Below are 16,544 nucleotides of genomic sequence, written 5' to 3' on the forward strand. Positions count from 1 at the left end.
ATAGTGGGCCACATATTCCTGGGTGGCACCACCAAGCCAGTTTGGATATTGTTCTTAAATCAGGTTGTGCACATCAGGTTTTGACAGTTACTGATGGTCAATTGAATGTGCAGATTGACGACTTATACACTCTGTTCAAGAAACATGGCAACATATTTGATGAACAATTGGGAACGTTGAAGGGATTTGAACATGTTATTGTGTGTCCCCGTGAAACATAAATTGAGGGGTGTGTCGTTGAGCAAGAGAGAGTTTGAAAAATGATTTGGACAATCAATGCAAAGATGGTGTGATTGGACCGATGGGCTCTTCTCTTTGGCTTTCACCTATGGTGGTGACTCAGAAAAAGAACAATGACATCAGAATGTGCATTGATCTAAGGAGCTGAAAGCAAAGCAATTTGGGCAGATGGATATCCCTTATCGAAAATAGGAAATTATGTGTACATTGGCTCAAGCTAATGTGTTTTCGAAACTTGAGCGTATCATCAGGTTGTCTTGTCAAAACAATCAAGACATCTTACTATTTTTCTCAAACCTACTGGCATGTATCAATTCTTTTGGATGGCAGTCTTTCTGTTGAACTTTTACCATATAGCACGGTGTAATCAGAACTTTCACTGGAGTATGGCTTGCTTTTTTGAACAAATAAACTAATTCCTCCAAGTGTTGTCATGGAGAAACTGATAGACTTAAGTCATGAGGGCAATCTAGGTATGACAATGAGTAAAGGAGATTGAAGGGAAACATTTTGCAGTATTTAGGGGCAGGAGTACTCAGGATTTCCTGATGCCAGCTTGGTTGAAGAATCTACCCAAAAATCAAATCTAGAAGTGTCAACGCACATGATATTGAGCTGGTTGGGAGTAGAAATAAGGATAGTCAAACAAGAAGTAAAGAAAAGCATGACATCATTAAAGGAACTAAAAATATGGTGTTGAAGAAGGGTGGTTATGTGCACGTAAAATTACCTGATGCCAAATGTGTCAAGGGTAAATTCAGGTTTGGTCCTGCTTGTTGTGTGGATGAAGGAAACAAAGAAGGTTGTGTTGTAAAATTGCAAAAAGGACAATGGCAGAATTGCACAAGATTAGTATAGGTGAAGGGCATCGTACAGATGTGCAATGAATCTTTGGGGTACAATAATGAATGGTACTTCTTCATCTACATTGCAGAAGCATGTCTGCAAAGATCCTGAAAGATTCAAAGACTTTGTGATGACTTAAAATATAGCATTTTAGAATTCTATTGTACTGTTCTATACTGGTTATAAGTCTTTCTCAGATATTTATAGCAATTTAATATTGTTTTGTAGTTTTTGATATATCGCTTAGCTTTACTTTTGGATTGTGCATCTGTTTTTTTATTCGCTTTTTTGTGTGTATGGGGAAAGAGTGAGGTGTGTTTTATTCAATATATAGAATGTACTAATGTTAGCGGAGTTGGCTTGTGAGCTATCCAGTGTGTGACAGCTCTGCTCTGCATCACCCCTCAGACATTCATTTGGAATGTTCAGAGTTGAGGTGACATTTGGAGGTGCCTGTGAGCAGGAGGTGTTGGCGAGTGGCTGCCCGCAAGAAGTTTGGATTTATCTTGAATAAAGCATCCTTCTTGACATGTGTGGAAGTTTCTGACTACCAGTAAAATATATGTGTAGACCAGCTAAGCATAGCAAAAGAGATTTGTGTCCAAGCTTACAATTTAATAAAGGCCAAAGGACATTCTCGGTGCAAAGGATAATATTAGCTGCACCAGCTAAAATGTTACAAATGTTCACTGATACCGAATATCCAGTGTTCATGTTAAAAACTAAAACGGTGGTTTTGTATATATAGCCCAAAGCTGCTAGTACATGTGAGTTTGAACTTACTTTGAATCAGAGGTCATTGGCTACACCCTCCATCAGGGAAATCTTACTTCACCAGACATGTCTCTTTGCGGGTGTGATAAGATTTTATTAGGCCAGCATCGGGTTTATCTCTATTATTAACCTACCCATGGTTTACAGTGTTTCCCCGCTTTCCTTTGTCTAGAAGTATTCACCACAAACTGGCAATATTCCCTTGTTTAGGGCTGGAAATTGATGTACAGATGTCTCATTAGTTAATATTAAAATCGTTTCTTTGTAATTTTGAAAGTGGATTAATGTTTATGATCCTTTTTCTTTCAGAACACCGATTAAGGGATACTAAAGTCCTATATTTAATGTGAAAATTCATGCCCAGAAAAATGTTCATACCATCAGCAGTAACCTTACTAATCATGAGAACTAAGGAAAGGCCAAAAGAAATGTTTTCTTGTTGCAACTTTGTGTTTGAGTGGTCATGTCTCCATAGGGTGATTTATGTAGGACCCTTAAGGAGGGCACGGAGTAATAACCTTTACATCCTTATCTTGTTCAGCCCAGAGTTGCAAATCAGGGTGAAAGGTGTTTTCCTTGAAAACAGTGGGATAAGTGCTACAATTACGGGAAACAGACACATTTTCTCAAATCCCAGACAGCTCTGTGTTGTTTGCCATTTTTTGATCCTGCAAGTCAAGAAGTACAATGAAAGTAGAAATTGATCCCAGCAGGATTAAAATGTTTGCTACAACAGAATTACTGTAATATTGCTGATGCATGCAGATGGGCTGTTTCCTGCTTATAATAATGTACCCGGCTCTCTGTGAATACATTATTCAGTAATTTGCATACATGATTTATATTTCAATTAGGACATTCTGCCCTGGCTAAAATGTGAGAAGAAAAACTATGGGCCTGATTTAGCCTTTAATGAATGGAGTAGTGTCCATTGGGATGGTGGAGAACAATGCCTCCTCCATACCGATTGTACTCCATATATCAAATTTAGGGATATCTGCCAGCTTAGTGCTCATCCTGGCGGTTCCTTTCAGTGTACTACACGTTTGGTTGATGGTTGCTGTCCATTGACCAGATTCTTACAACCTCCACACTCTTTCATACCCAGAGTGTGAGGCCCAATATTTTTTTACCCTGTCCGTCACTGCCAGGTTTTTCATGGCAGGAGCGAACAGGATGAATTAGGAAACAAGCATTTGCAATGCAATAGGTCTCGCATTGGGAAAGTTTGATCTATTGGTATTGTAAATGACACATTTTTTATTTATGTGTTGGTTTTGAAAATAGCGAAATAGCTTTGTCATTTACAATGCCAATCGTTATAACTTTGGCAAATGTGACAACTATAGCATTTGTAATGCAATATGTGTTGTATTTACGTGACTTACATGTATTGATATTACAAATAACAATTGCTTTTCTTTTTTTTAATAATGAATACTTAAATAAAACATATTGTAATTTATAATGGCAATAGTTTAAACTTTTGTAAATAACTTGTGAAGATTATGTTCAGTGTATTTTATTGTGACGAAAATCTAAGAAAAGAAGTGAAATATTAACATCTTTTTGTGACATTTGTAATAAAGCTTGAAGCATTGAGAGAACATATTTTAATCAGGTGTTGTTGAATGGTTGCACAGATTGATGCTGTGGTGGCGCTGAGTGATGTTGTGGTCGCATACGAGTGATGCTGTGGCGTTCAGTGATGCTGTGGCAGCGCATAGTGATGTTGTGGTGCCCCTGAGTGATGCTGTGGTGGCGCTGAGTGATGCTGTATGCTATGCTATGTTTTGTTTTGCTATCCTATGTTTTGTTATGCTATGCTATGGTTTGCTATACTATGCTTTGATTTGTTATGCTATGCTGTGTTTTGTTATGCTATGCTATGTTTTGTTATGCTATGCTATGTTTTGTTATGCTATGCTATGTTTTGCTATGCTATGCTTTGTTATGCTATGCTATGTTTTGTTATGCTATGCTATGTTTTGCTGTGTTTTTCTATGCTATGCTTTGTTATGCTATGCTATGTTTTGTTGTGTTTTATTATGCTATGCTTTGTTTCGCTATGCTATGTTTTGTTGTGCTATGTTTTGTTATGCTATGCTTTCTTATGCTATGTTTTGTTATGCTATGCTATGTTTTGTTGTGTTTGGTATGCTATGCTATGTTTTGCTATGCTATGTTATTTTTTGTTATGCTATGCTTTGCTATGCTATGTTTTGTTTTGTTATGCTATGCTATGTTTTGTTATGCTATGCTATGTTTTGTTGTGTTTTGCTCTGTTTTGCTATGCTATGTGTTGTGTTTTGTTATGCTATGCTTTGTTTTGTTATGCTATGTTTTGTTTTGCTATCCTATGTTTTTTTGCTCTCCTATGCTTTGTTTTGCTATGCTATGTTTTGTTTTGCTATCCTATCCTATGCTTTGTTTTGTTATGCTATGCTATGTTTTGTTGTGTTTTGTTATGCTATGCTATGTTTTGTTGTGTTTTGCTATGCTATGCAAAGTTTTGTTATGCTATGCTATGCTTTGTCATGCTATGTTTTGTTATAATATGCTATGTTTTGTTATGCTTTGCTGTGTTTTGTTGTGTTTTGCTATGCTATGCTATGTTTTGTTATGCTATGCTGTTTTGTTGTGTTTTATTATGCTATGCTTTGTTTTGTTATGCTATGCTTTGTTATGCTATGTTTAGGTATGCTATGCTATGTTTTTTGTTATACTATGCTATGCTATATGTTTTGTTTTGTTATACTATGCTTTGCTATGCTATGTTTTTTGTATTTTGTTATGCTATGCTATGTTTTGTTGTGTTTTGCTATGTTTTGCAATGCTATGTGTTATTGTGTTTTGTTATGCTATGCTTTGTTTTGTTATGTTATGCTATGTTTTGGTGTGCTATGCTATGTTTTGCTATATTATGCTTTGTTATGCTATGCTATGTTTTGTTAGGCTATGCTATGTTATGCTATGCTAAGCTTTGTTGTGTTTCGTTATGCTATGCTATGTTTTGTTATGCTGCGCTATGCTTTGTTATGCTGTTCTGTTTTGTTGTGTTTTGTTATGCTATGCCTTGTTGTGTTTTGTTATGCTATGTTTTGTAATGCGATGCTATGCTGTGTTTTGTTATGCTATTCAATGTTTTGTTGTGTTTTGTTATGCTATGCTATATTTTGTTATGCTATGTTGTGTTGTTTTATTATGCTATGTTTTGTTATGGTATGCTATGTTTTGTTTTGTTATGCTATGCTGTGTTTTTTGTGTTTTGTTATGCTATGCTATGTTTTGTTGTGTTTTGCTATGCTAAGCTGTGCTATATTTTGTTATGCTATGTTTTGTTATGCCATGCTATGTTTTGTTATGCTATGCTAAGTTCTGTTTTGTTATGCTACGTTTTGTTGTGTTTTGTTATGCTATGCTATGCATTAGGCTGTGCTATGTTTTGTTTTTATATGCTTTATTATGCTATGCTATGCTGTGTTTTGTTTTGTTGTGCTATGTTTTGTTATGCTATGTTTCGTTGTATTTGGTTATGCTATGCTATGTTTTGTTATTCCATGCTATGTTTTGTCTTGTTATGCTACGCTTTGCTTTATGTTGTTATGCTATGCTATGTTTTGTTGTGCTATGTTTTGTTCTGTTTTGTTATGCTATGCTATGTTTTGTTATGCTATGCTATGTTGTGTTGTGTTTTGTTATGCTATGCTATGCATTATGTTATGCTATGTTTTGTTTTGTTATGCTGTGCTTTGTTATGTTATGCTATGTTTTGTGATGCTATGCTATGTTTTGTTATGCTATGCTATGCTTTGTTTTGTTATGCTATGTTTTGTTATGCCTAGCTATGTTTTCTTATGCCGTGTTTTGTTATGCTATGCTATGTTTTGTTATGCTATGCTATGTTTTGTTTTGCTATGCTATGTGTTGCTATCCTGGTGTGTGGTTGTATGTGTCGGGGGTTGTGTGTGTGTGTATGGGTGTGTGTGTGGGGGGTTGTTTGTGTGTGGGGGTTGTGTGGGTGTGTTTATGTGTGTGTGGGATTGTGTGTGTGTGGGGTTGTGTGTGTGTGGGGTTTTGTGTGTGTGGGGTTGTGTGTGTGGGGAGTTTTGCGTGTGTGGGGTTGTGTTTGTATGTGTGTGGGGTTGTGTGTGTGCGTGGGGGGTTTGTGTGTGTGTGGGGGGGTTGTGTGGGTGTGTAAGGTTGTGTGTGGGGGGTTGTGTGTGTGGGGAGACTGACAAGGAGGTGATAACGAAAATGCTTCAACTGTAGCGCATCACACCTCCTGCATGTTTCTTGGGAAGGCTGCAGTAGAATAATTCACAATGCCGTCACAACCCCTCCCCCACAAAAGCATTGTAACATGCCATTCCCGTAGAACCATCATATTGGTAAACATCATACTTGTGGTTGTTTAATGCCGTTTTTTGCTGTGCAGCATTAGGCCCATGCACATAAAATATATATATATATCTTTTAACAATTTATTGTCAATTGCTATAGGACTGGTTTCAGAACTTGTCAGCCTAGTCGGCAAAGTGGATTTTTTGGACGAGCTGGGGTCAGGCTGGATCAGAGGCCACGAGGAAAGGAAGACTGAGGTCTTGTTTATTGCTATAAGATCAATTTCCTGGCAGTTAAAGCAGTGCGTTCGGATGCGAGTGCCAGCTGGCTTGGTTGGGATGGGGCAGGTAGGAGGGAGAAAGAGGCTACAAGACACAGAGTGAGTGAAGCACCATATATTTTAAACATTGGCCAAAGTTATAGATCATGAAGCTGCCACTTAAGCACTATCCACAAAAATAATTAATAATCGATAACTCGCTGCACTTTACAAAAGTGACAAGAAAAAAAAAGCGCCGGCAGGATGGAAGACGACGGCAGGCAGATGAGGTGACTTCCATAGTTCGGCCAGTTATGCACATGGAGGAGTTTACAAAGTGCTGCGATGACATATGTACCAGTGCGTGTGGCTGCAGTAAGCCTGCTGGCAGCCTGTGGCACATAAAAATCTTCAGCGGTGTAAGTAAACAGCTAAGACCTTTTAGAGAGGCCACATTTAGCCGTATACAATTTTCGTGACAAGAGAAAGGCACAGACATTCTCCTAATTGTCAAAACACGAGAGTTCATTACCTAAACAAAATGTTTAAAAAGAGCAAGTTGAGGAAACAAACAAATATTTAAATGTAATCCGCTAATTTTACGTGAAACTGTGAGAGCATTCATTGGTAAGGGAAGAGGAAATAGAAAGGTATTTGAATGCTCTACAGCTGTGACCAGATAAGAGCAAGGTTTACAGGCCTGTAGTGAAAGGCGTTCGGATGTGAGAGCAATCTGACGAGGTTGGAATGGGGCGGAAGGAGGGGAAAAGAGGCTACAAGAGACGATTAAAGTGGGATGTAATTAGGGGAGGAGAAATGCCTGAGGCACAGCGCACGCTTGGGGATGCCTGTGGGAGGGAGGCTGGTGGCTTTGATGTGCACACGCTTTTTAGGTCAATGCGCTTGCGCATTGAGCTTGCTTTTCACGGGCACAGAATCAAATCGCCCGATGGTTAAGCTCTGGTTAAGCCCCAATATCTCTTGCAAGCTCAATGCGCAAGTGCAATGACAGGCTCGACCTAAAAAAGACATTACACCATCCACCCTGGATAGGACAGGTTGAATAATATCCTTTCTCTAACAGCCCAACTGATCAGACAGCCAGAGGAAGTATTCCATTGATGGACCATTCAGGGTTCTGTCAACAGAATACTTAAGGTCTGGCCAGCTCTGAATGGAAATGGGCAGACCGAGGGTTTGGCAGAGAGGGTACTCAGTCACATTTGCGATGGTGTTCCCTGTCCACCAAACACTAAATTAGCTCCTCTGTCCAGACATCCAAATCTTTGTGATAAGCTTTGAAATAAGAGCACAGAATCCGAAGACCCGGGATAACATGCCTGCACTCACTCATGGCAAGTCTAAGGTTTTCTGTAAACTGCCTGAATTAAAAGGTAGAGTGACTAAAATAGAAAATTAGTCTACCATAAGTAGAATAGTGGAATATACAAAATGTCTAGACAAGTTTTGAAAAATGCATGGCATAGGGCTTGGGTAATGGATGGATTTAGGAAGACTTTTAGGGATAAATGTAGGTTTTAAAGAGATTAGGATTAGGGTTAGAATGAGCCACTGTGTGATGAATGATGTTAGATAGAGTGTACAAGTTGTGGTTAGGTAGGGGACAGGGTTAAGGTTAGTGTTAGACATGGGTTAGGATTATGTGATCTTTAGGGGTTGGTTTGAGGTTGTGGTAAGAGTTAGAGTAATGGAAAGTGTAAGGCATGGTTAAGAAGGTGTGGAGCAGGGTGGAGCCAGTGGTGGTACAGGGTTCTGCACAGTAGCCTCTTTAACAAGCACTGGTGTTGCCAATAGGTCTCGCAGTAGGAAAGTTGGAGCTATTGGTTTTGTAAATGACAAAGCACTTTTTAAAAATGAAAACAAAAATAAAAGGCATTGTTATTTGCAATTGTAATAGCTCCAACTTTCCTACTGCGAGACCTATTGGCAACGCCAGTGCTTGTTGTATTAGTTTTAGCCATGCTCCACAGCAGTCGAGCTGCTGCACAGCATGGCTACAAAACCATTGTCAAAGAGATTTATTGGTTTTAAAAATGCTGGTTTACTTTTTTGCAAACATAGGAGCGCCACTTTTCGATGGCGGTATTTTACTCGTTCCTGTAAGCTTAATGCGCTAGCTTGACAAAAAATACATAGAAAAGTGTTGCAGACCTATTGGCTTTGCAAGTGCTTGTTATTAATGTGATTACTCTGAAATCCAACAAGGTACAATGAAAACTAAAGAAGAGTTAAGAAAGGAGATGATCTAAACGTAAAAGGAGAGTTTAACAGAGATGCATTTCCCCCTGGAATAGAAATCTTAATGAACTAAACGTGAACGAGATTTGAGAAAATGAAATAAATGTTACTCCGTTGGCCACACATGCATAAGCCAGAACAAATATGAATGTGAACAGATGGCGTGGGAGACTGATGGACCGAAGAGCTCTGTTTTGCAGTAGGGCTAAAGAAAAGTCCTCGGCCCCGTACAGAGGTAGCGGGGGTGCTAAGTGGAAGGGAGCAGCAGGCGCGCGGGGGCTGCTGGGTAATGGGTGATTTTATCCGGCGCGCATACCAGCGCTGCTCAAACTTGTGTTTGTTTGGAAAGGGCACATAGCATGGAGCAGCGAAATGCCTCCTCAAACTTTCCCAGAGCCTCTTTATGGGCATCGGGAGATGCTTCTCCTGTCTGGTAACCAAGAGGCTGAGGTGAATTTGTAAACGACAGGCAGCACCCGGCCACAAATGAGGTAAACAACACGTGGGCGTGGTCTGTGCGAGAAGAAAAATATACAACAAACAGATGTACTAGTAGGAAGGACGGGAGCACGGGGTAACTGAGTGTGCGCTGGGGTGGGGTTACAAATAAACCAGCCCTTTTATTCGTGGGTGTATGCAAACAAAGATCCACTGTTTGAAATGTGGTTTTAACGGAAAAAAATTCCACTGGTCTGCCGGCATCTGAAGTATGCATTTTTCCCTCTCCCCCGAGCTCTGCTATACCGATGAGTACTGAATGGATAACTTCCCAAGGAAAAACAAGCGCAGGAGGGCGATGTGGGTAAAACCCAGACTAACAAGGCACGAGTAGTTTTGCAGAACAGTATAGAGTGCAGGCATGGTGAAAGGAGATGCGTGGAGGGAAGCCGGATGGGGGCGGGAGAGCCTGGTGGGGGGGCGGGAATGCCGGCGAGGGGAGGAGAAGTGTGGCAGGCAGATGCGCGGAGGGAAGCCAGATGGGGGCGGGCTTGGGAAACTGAAGGTATGGCCGGCCGAAATTAGGGGAGGAGAAGCCCTTTGATGTGCTGTGCGGCTGGGAATGCGCATGCTTGTTTGGTCACGTGATTCACGTGAACTCAAACAAAACCGCAGGAATTAAACCCTTGGTTTCACGAGCATTTTGACCACTTGAATTCTCCCTCTGCTCGCGCGCATTGATACGTCGCGAGACCTAAAAATGGCCACTGCTGATGTCTCTGCCACGTTCCCCGCTCCCCAACACAAATTGCAGCAGCATGGGGAGGCTTCAATAGAGAGAGGGAGGGAAGGAGGCGGATAGAAGGAAATCAGAGAGGTAGAAAAGAGAGTGAAAAGAAGGATAACGAGAGAATGATTAGAATGAAAGAGAGATAGAGCGAGGAGAGAAGGAAGTTGTGCTGGTTTAAGAAATGTTGTTATGCTGCTTTTTGTTCCTCAGTGCGGTCTATTTGCATTTTGTTTAATTTACATTCATTCAAGTGTTCATACACTTATGCAGGTCAACATGTAAAAAAAGTGGCAGGGTAAAGGAGGCCGTCACAGGGAGTGATCTTAGGTATATCCTGTGTAAAGACCCAAAGGTTTCAAACTGCGTGCCTGAGGTATGTGGAGAAATATTTCTTCAGAGTATCCTGTGAACTTAATCATCCGAAGCAACTCGGTGAATTTAACTTGTAGATTTGAAACTTGTCAAACGAGTTCGCTCAAAGATTTGATACTCTGTGTACCACCTATGCCCACACGTTTTGTGCATTTGCTGAAAGATGATTCAGTTAATGAGTTAAGACCTGTAGCATGTATTGGTGTTTCCACTGAGTTACCACCCTGACCATACAAAGGTGTCCTCTGCGGTGGAATGCCTGCAGTTTAACAAAACATGGCAAGATTTTGAAAAGATGGCTCATGATGCGAACAAATAATTAAATACATTATTTGAAAGATATACCCAAATGAAGAGTGCAAGCTGTATACAAACTATCTAAGCTTCCATTCCAATGCGATTTAAATGTTACCGATTTTACATTGACATTTCTTTTTATTTATAATGATTAATTATTGCCCTTTATTACATTTTGTGTAATGTATGGTTTTTCAATAATGTGTATTTTCTCTGTAGGAAGGTAATTGTTTGGTGAGATCCTTCTACAAACATTGCAGGTCGCTGTGAGGTGAGTACATGTTGTTTAGGCACATATCTTTTATAACGCATATTTTGACCCCCATTTGCTTTGGCACATATGTCTTCACCAGTAGAACTTCATTATTCGCCATAGTTTGTCAACAACTTAGCACAGAGAAGTCGCAAAGCATATATTTAATTGCTGGACTCATCTTATGATATGCCCATTTAGTTATTTTACAGCAGTGACATTATACTTCTAACTGAAATGCCGTACAAGGCAACAGGGCAGTACATAGCATAATTCATAGACTTTGGTAAAGGCAATGTCTTGAATTACTACACATTTGGAAACAATCGTAATATTAATTATTAATATTGATAATTTATGAAAAATTGTGTCTCTGTCATTACACATTATTTTAATTTCCATATAAAAATGTATAGTAGTCGGGTGATTTTTACAGATACAAATGTCATTGATGCAATTTTTAGGTCTGGGCTTTGATTAGACAGTGGTGCGGGGCGGGATTTTGATCGCTATCTTATCACTCTAGATCTAAACCCCGTTCTGGTCGTCTGAATCTTTATTGCCTGTCATTGAGGGATGAAAGTGCATCTCTTACCAGGTTAGTTCAATCAATAATGGACTCGGCTCGGAAAAACCACAGACTACTTCTAAGTTTAAAGGTTTATTACAAAGTCAAGGTTAACTGCAAGTACAGGCATCTCAAAATGAGATTCAGAAGATATACGGGCACCACTACATACATGTGCTCTCTAAAAGCCCTCAGGCGAGCAAAGAACACTACTAGAACTAATTCTAAAATCAAAAGAGCTGCAAGCATAGACACGAATTGTGATCTCTCCGTCATTTACAGCAGGAGGGAAAGGTTTCAGGTTAGGCTGTCCCTACCCTGCTCTGGATGGTATCCCTACTTAAAAGAATCCCAACCTATCAAAAGGTGTCAGCCGTGAATGACTTCCTAGGAAGATCACCCACTCTTAGTCTCTAGGTGAAAACCTATGATCTCCAGTCATGACCCCTCTCTGCCTACCCATCCGCTCTCTGAAGGGTCCTCAGGCATCTGCTCTAACTCCACCCAGGGGTGCTGTCCCTAATACAAAACCCCAATTACAGTTGGAACGCCCTCTCAAGACGCCCCTCACGTGGTGTCGATTCTGGCTTTTTCCATGATGATCTTCCTCTGGGCCTCGTGCGTTAGAGTTGACCTTGCTTCTCAGACTCTTCTCCGGCCCGCCGATACCCCCTAAACATTCCTGAACCCTCCTCCATGTCTGCACCAGTCTCTTGAACAGAACTCTATTCATTCAATTCCTAATTGGAGCCCCCCTCGCACCCGCAGACAGGCTTCCGCAGCTAGGATCCCAATTCTCATAAACTTCTAACAGAAGTTTGCAACTTATTTCTCGGCACAGCTCGGCTTGTACCGGTACGTGCAAATCAGAAACCCTTTGATCACTTCAGGCCTACAACATTTCTCGCAGAGGTTTATTCTCTTTAAATCCTTTCGTAAATCAAAATAGCATGCTAATACTTTATTCTACAATTAAGTAAAACACATCTATAGGATATAAACCTATTGAAAACAGAATTACTAAATAACATTAGTGCAATCCATATCATGCAAATGAATACCTTTCCCAACCCTTTCAGCTCTGGCCATGAGGCCTACTCCGTTCTCTGCTTTGCAGCATGACATTTTCCCATTAGCAGCTACATAACATGGATCAGGATTAATCTCGTCTAATAAGGTTATACATTTTCCACACATTTCTGCATTAGCTCCACTTCTATATGAAATCTCTAGGTTAACCACACAATTCTAAGTATAGGTGAATATATTTTCAGCACTTATAGTATTTCTATTATGGTTTGTGCATACTACTGACACTTATGATGCACTCATACATTTTGTTCAGTTTGCGCTCTCTCAGTGGTCAAGTAGACCTTTTGCTAATAATATATACAGAGTGGACTTAGGTCTAGCCTTTCACCCACTGGCTTTCTTCAACCAGCCTTTTAGAGGTATTGGCTTGAGACTGTCATTCAGGTCTTGGCTCAGCCTAGTGGAGCATTCACCTCTCACCTGATGCTATTGGTTGCTTCAGTGTGATGCTTCAGCTTCCACTCGAATGTCCGCATTAAACTGCATGAGGGATAACTATACCACTATAATATAGACCTCTTGATGCACCCATGCTAGCTCCCTCTCATGTTTTTCCCCCGAATAAGCTAATGCTGCATTACACATGTAGATGTGGAGTTTGGGGTTGAAATTCTATACTTACCTACTTTTTGAGATTCAATATTTGGTCCTCGATGTTTGCACACCACAACATTCTAGTTTCGATACGCAGGGGCTATACCGCTAGATCAGATTTACGTTGCCTTTCTTTCATAATGCAGCTGGCTCCCTTGATAATTCAATGATGGATTACATAGAAACCTTCCACATCAGCCTCTCAGAACCACTCCCAGAAACATGTCTGCCAGAGCGCTTACTGGGCTCAAATGAAGGAATCAACGTCCCATGTCCTCAAGACGGTTGGTTGACCTTCAGAGTTGTGTGGATCAACGTCAAAACGGCTAGACAGGCTAGCACCCTTGTAGCCATGCTGCAAAACCAGCTCCCATGCACCTAACGGAGGCAGGCTCTCATCTCACCATCTGCTCTCTGTTCCCACCTCCAGGTTTGTACTATGATGAGAAAGACACTTGTTGGTGACTGTACCTGATCTTTGGAATCAGCTAACCTCCTCCGATAAGAAACCTCACATGCCCCTGGTCAGCGCCAGCACTCTAGTACTCTTGAATTAGGTTTGCGCACAATGCATACTAACACACAGATTCATACATCCATTCACACCTGAACATGTTTCTCTTTTGCAAATTATAGTTCCTTGGATAGTATCAATCTCGGCCCGCACCTAGAAAAAACGCAGCCAGTAGTGTGTGTGCAGCTTGAGATGAATAAAGAACTAAGTTAGATAGATGTGTGCTATCTAGGTTGAGAGAAAACAATCAGTATCCGATATCTGCCCCGTGCAGTGGTTTTAGGAGCTGTCAGTCAAAGTCAGAATGGTGGTTTTGAGGTTTGAAGGCCAATGAGCGCATCCATCTTCAGAGGATATGTTGAAGCGTGTGTTCGCCTCCCAGGGGAACCAGTGGGACACGGCAGAAAAGAATATGAAGAGACATTAGGCAGGCTTGGTTATGACTCATGACAAATAAATATTGACTGAGTAATGCTGGAGAGCAAAACAACCACACACAGAGGTGTTTCTATAGCAACACAGCTGAGATTCATGGCAAATTGCTAAATTACGTTAATTTTAATTTAGCAAACTGCATGATTTCTCTGGAGTTTATACAACTGCTCCCACATACAGCGCATCAACTCAACCTTCAAGCGTTGCAACGTGCACCAAGGACGGAAGAATACTTGAATAAGGTAGTTCATGCAAGGCATCGATTAGTGTATTAGCAAATTATTGACGCCACACTAATTGACGAGTGTGCACTATATAAGTGGCAAATAACAGTAGCAACACATCATTTAGTGCAACAAATAGTTTAACATCAGCTGGTGGAAGGATGAATGTGTGCACGGACGACCAAATGATGCTGATCATATGAATGTTAGACAGATGAATAGATTATTTATGCAGTGGGTCATTGTATAGAAAATAGATAAATGCAATGGAATGCATGGCCACTGTGGCTCGAGTGTGGATGCTCTCTAAAGCGCATACTCGTAAGTAAAATGCTTCTTTGTGCTTTTCAACTGCGAACACAGGTGAAAGATCATTCTTTGACCATAGGGCTGTTGTGCTATGGTATACAGTCCTTCTGTAGTGGGGAATGACTGGATTATTTGGGCTCTCAGATACTATATGCTCCATGTAGCAGACATGCGTATGCAATTGATGGTTTCATGACTTGAGGGAGTGTGGGCGATGTGGTCTGGAGGGAGAGGGGCTCCCTTCGGCGGAACTTCATAGAGGGCTCCGTGGATATATTCCTGAAAACCTATCACACCAACTCAGAATATTCCACAAGAACACAATGTCACAAGTTAATCCACAAAGTCAAATCAGATGGAAATAAATACAAAGTTCATTTAATCCACAAGGCTTTCTCCAAGTCCAGCCAACACGTGTTTTGTCGAATGGGCAGGTACCCACGACTTCATCAGGGCTGGGAAAAAATAATACAAATACATTTTGTAGTCCCGCCGTACATCGGGCAATGTTCATAATTTACATGTGGTTAATTTGTGATTATCAATTGTAATGTCATGCAAGTGGGATTATTCTTCACATGTTCTTAATCCACAAATTGTTGAGATGAGATACATATTTTTTTATTAATACCGAGTGAATATTAATGAGTAATTGAAGAGGGAAAGAAGGGAGATAGGACTCCCAAGGAGAGGATGAAAATTACCTCCACAGGAGGCAAATAAGCGCCCCACAACTCGTGAAATCAAAACATACACCGGTAGCACTAGATTTCCTGGCATCACACCGACACTAAGCCTCACCAATTGTATGTCAGCCATGAACCCAAGTGAGAGTCATCACATAGATATTTGTGCAGTAAATCCCTCATCGGGTGAACGATTATTAACAGTATTAGTGGTCAAGAGGTTATTAAGACTGAGCATCGCTACTCAGGCTTACCTGATACTCAATTCTTGATAGGTTATATGCCTGTAAATTATCATAAGATATAAAATCTTGTAACTTCCATAAGAATATTATTATCATCCGTATCAGAATTGAGCCGGCCCAGAAACGTACCTTCTGGCTGGTTATAATTCCGACCCAGCCTCACACGGCTGGGTGATAATTTCTTAGATAACCCGGGTCTGTTCTCTTAATCACGCTGTGGGACAATATGTCTATATTGCATATTACCCAGTTGATTGTGAAATATATAGACACAGCTAATGTACTAAATTAGTGATCAGATTGTTAGATTTATAGAGCTCTTAAATAATATCAGCATTGTATAATAGTCTAATGTCACATTCCCAATTTGGGAACCGTTATTACACATATATTATTTATCTCTCAGTCGCTTACCTTTATATCAGTAATTTAAATACGTAGCCCAAGATGCGACCAAGATCAACTTGTCGAAATCCAAATCATTAGTTAGATCAATTTCAGTTATTCGTCACGTTGGTTGATGAATCTTATTATCGTCACCCCAGCTATAGTTCGCATGGGGAAGAGAAAAAGAAAAACACATACGGATGTCCGTTAATATTCCGTATGTGTAGTCTAAGAGCAATTCTTGCTGTGTCTCTAAATGTATATCGCTCTATATCCATACCTTCGTATTATGAAGTCCCGGGATACATTATGCTGCGTGTAGAGCTGGTATCTCCGTATTCTGAAGAACCGCGTCTCCTAACCCGGAAGTCGATTTAAGTCAAACTGGCCTTCCTGATTTACGCTGCTAGAATGTTTGCAACTAAACACGGCGGCGTTCTAGTCCGCCATTTTGGGTCAGTAAAAAGTGCATACCCCCCAATTACAATGAAAACTATTGGTCGTAATAACGTTGTTGATAGCCCGTATAGCAGTTAATCTCCGAATATATTATCGATCAAGAAGTTATGCGTCATAAATATCTATAAGCTTCGTAGTTAAGCGCTTTCACAGGGTGTT

The 16,544-nt window shown here is 40.4% G+C and overlaps 1 protein-coding gene across 1 annotated transcript in view; it reads left to right on the forward strand.

Moving 5' to 3' along the window:
- MAP2 (microtubule associated protein 2) overlaps positions 1–16,544 on the forward strand; it is a 1,129,470-nt gene that overhangs the window by 403,000 nt on the left and 709,926 nt on the right. Inside the window, exon 3 of the mRNA XM_086955531.1 lies at positions 10,839–10,890. The gene's annotated coding sequence lies outside the window, so the exon portion shown is untranslated. The remainder of the gene's footprint in view (positions 1–10,838; positions 10,891–16,544) is intronic.

Source organism: Lissotriton vulgaris, chromosome 2_1, assembly GCF_964263255.1.
Source record: "Lissotriton vulgaris chromosome 2_1, aLisVul1.2, whole genome shotgun sequence".
NCBI classification, from domain to species: domain Eukaryota; kingdom Metazoa; phylum Chordata; class Amphibia; order Caudata; family Salamandridae; genus Lissotriton; species Lissotriton vulgaris.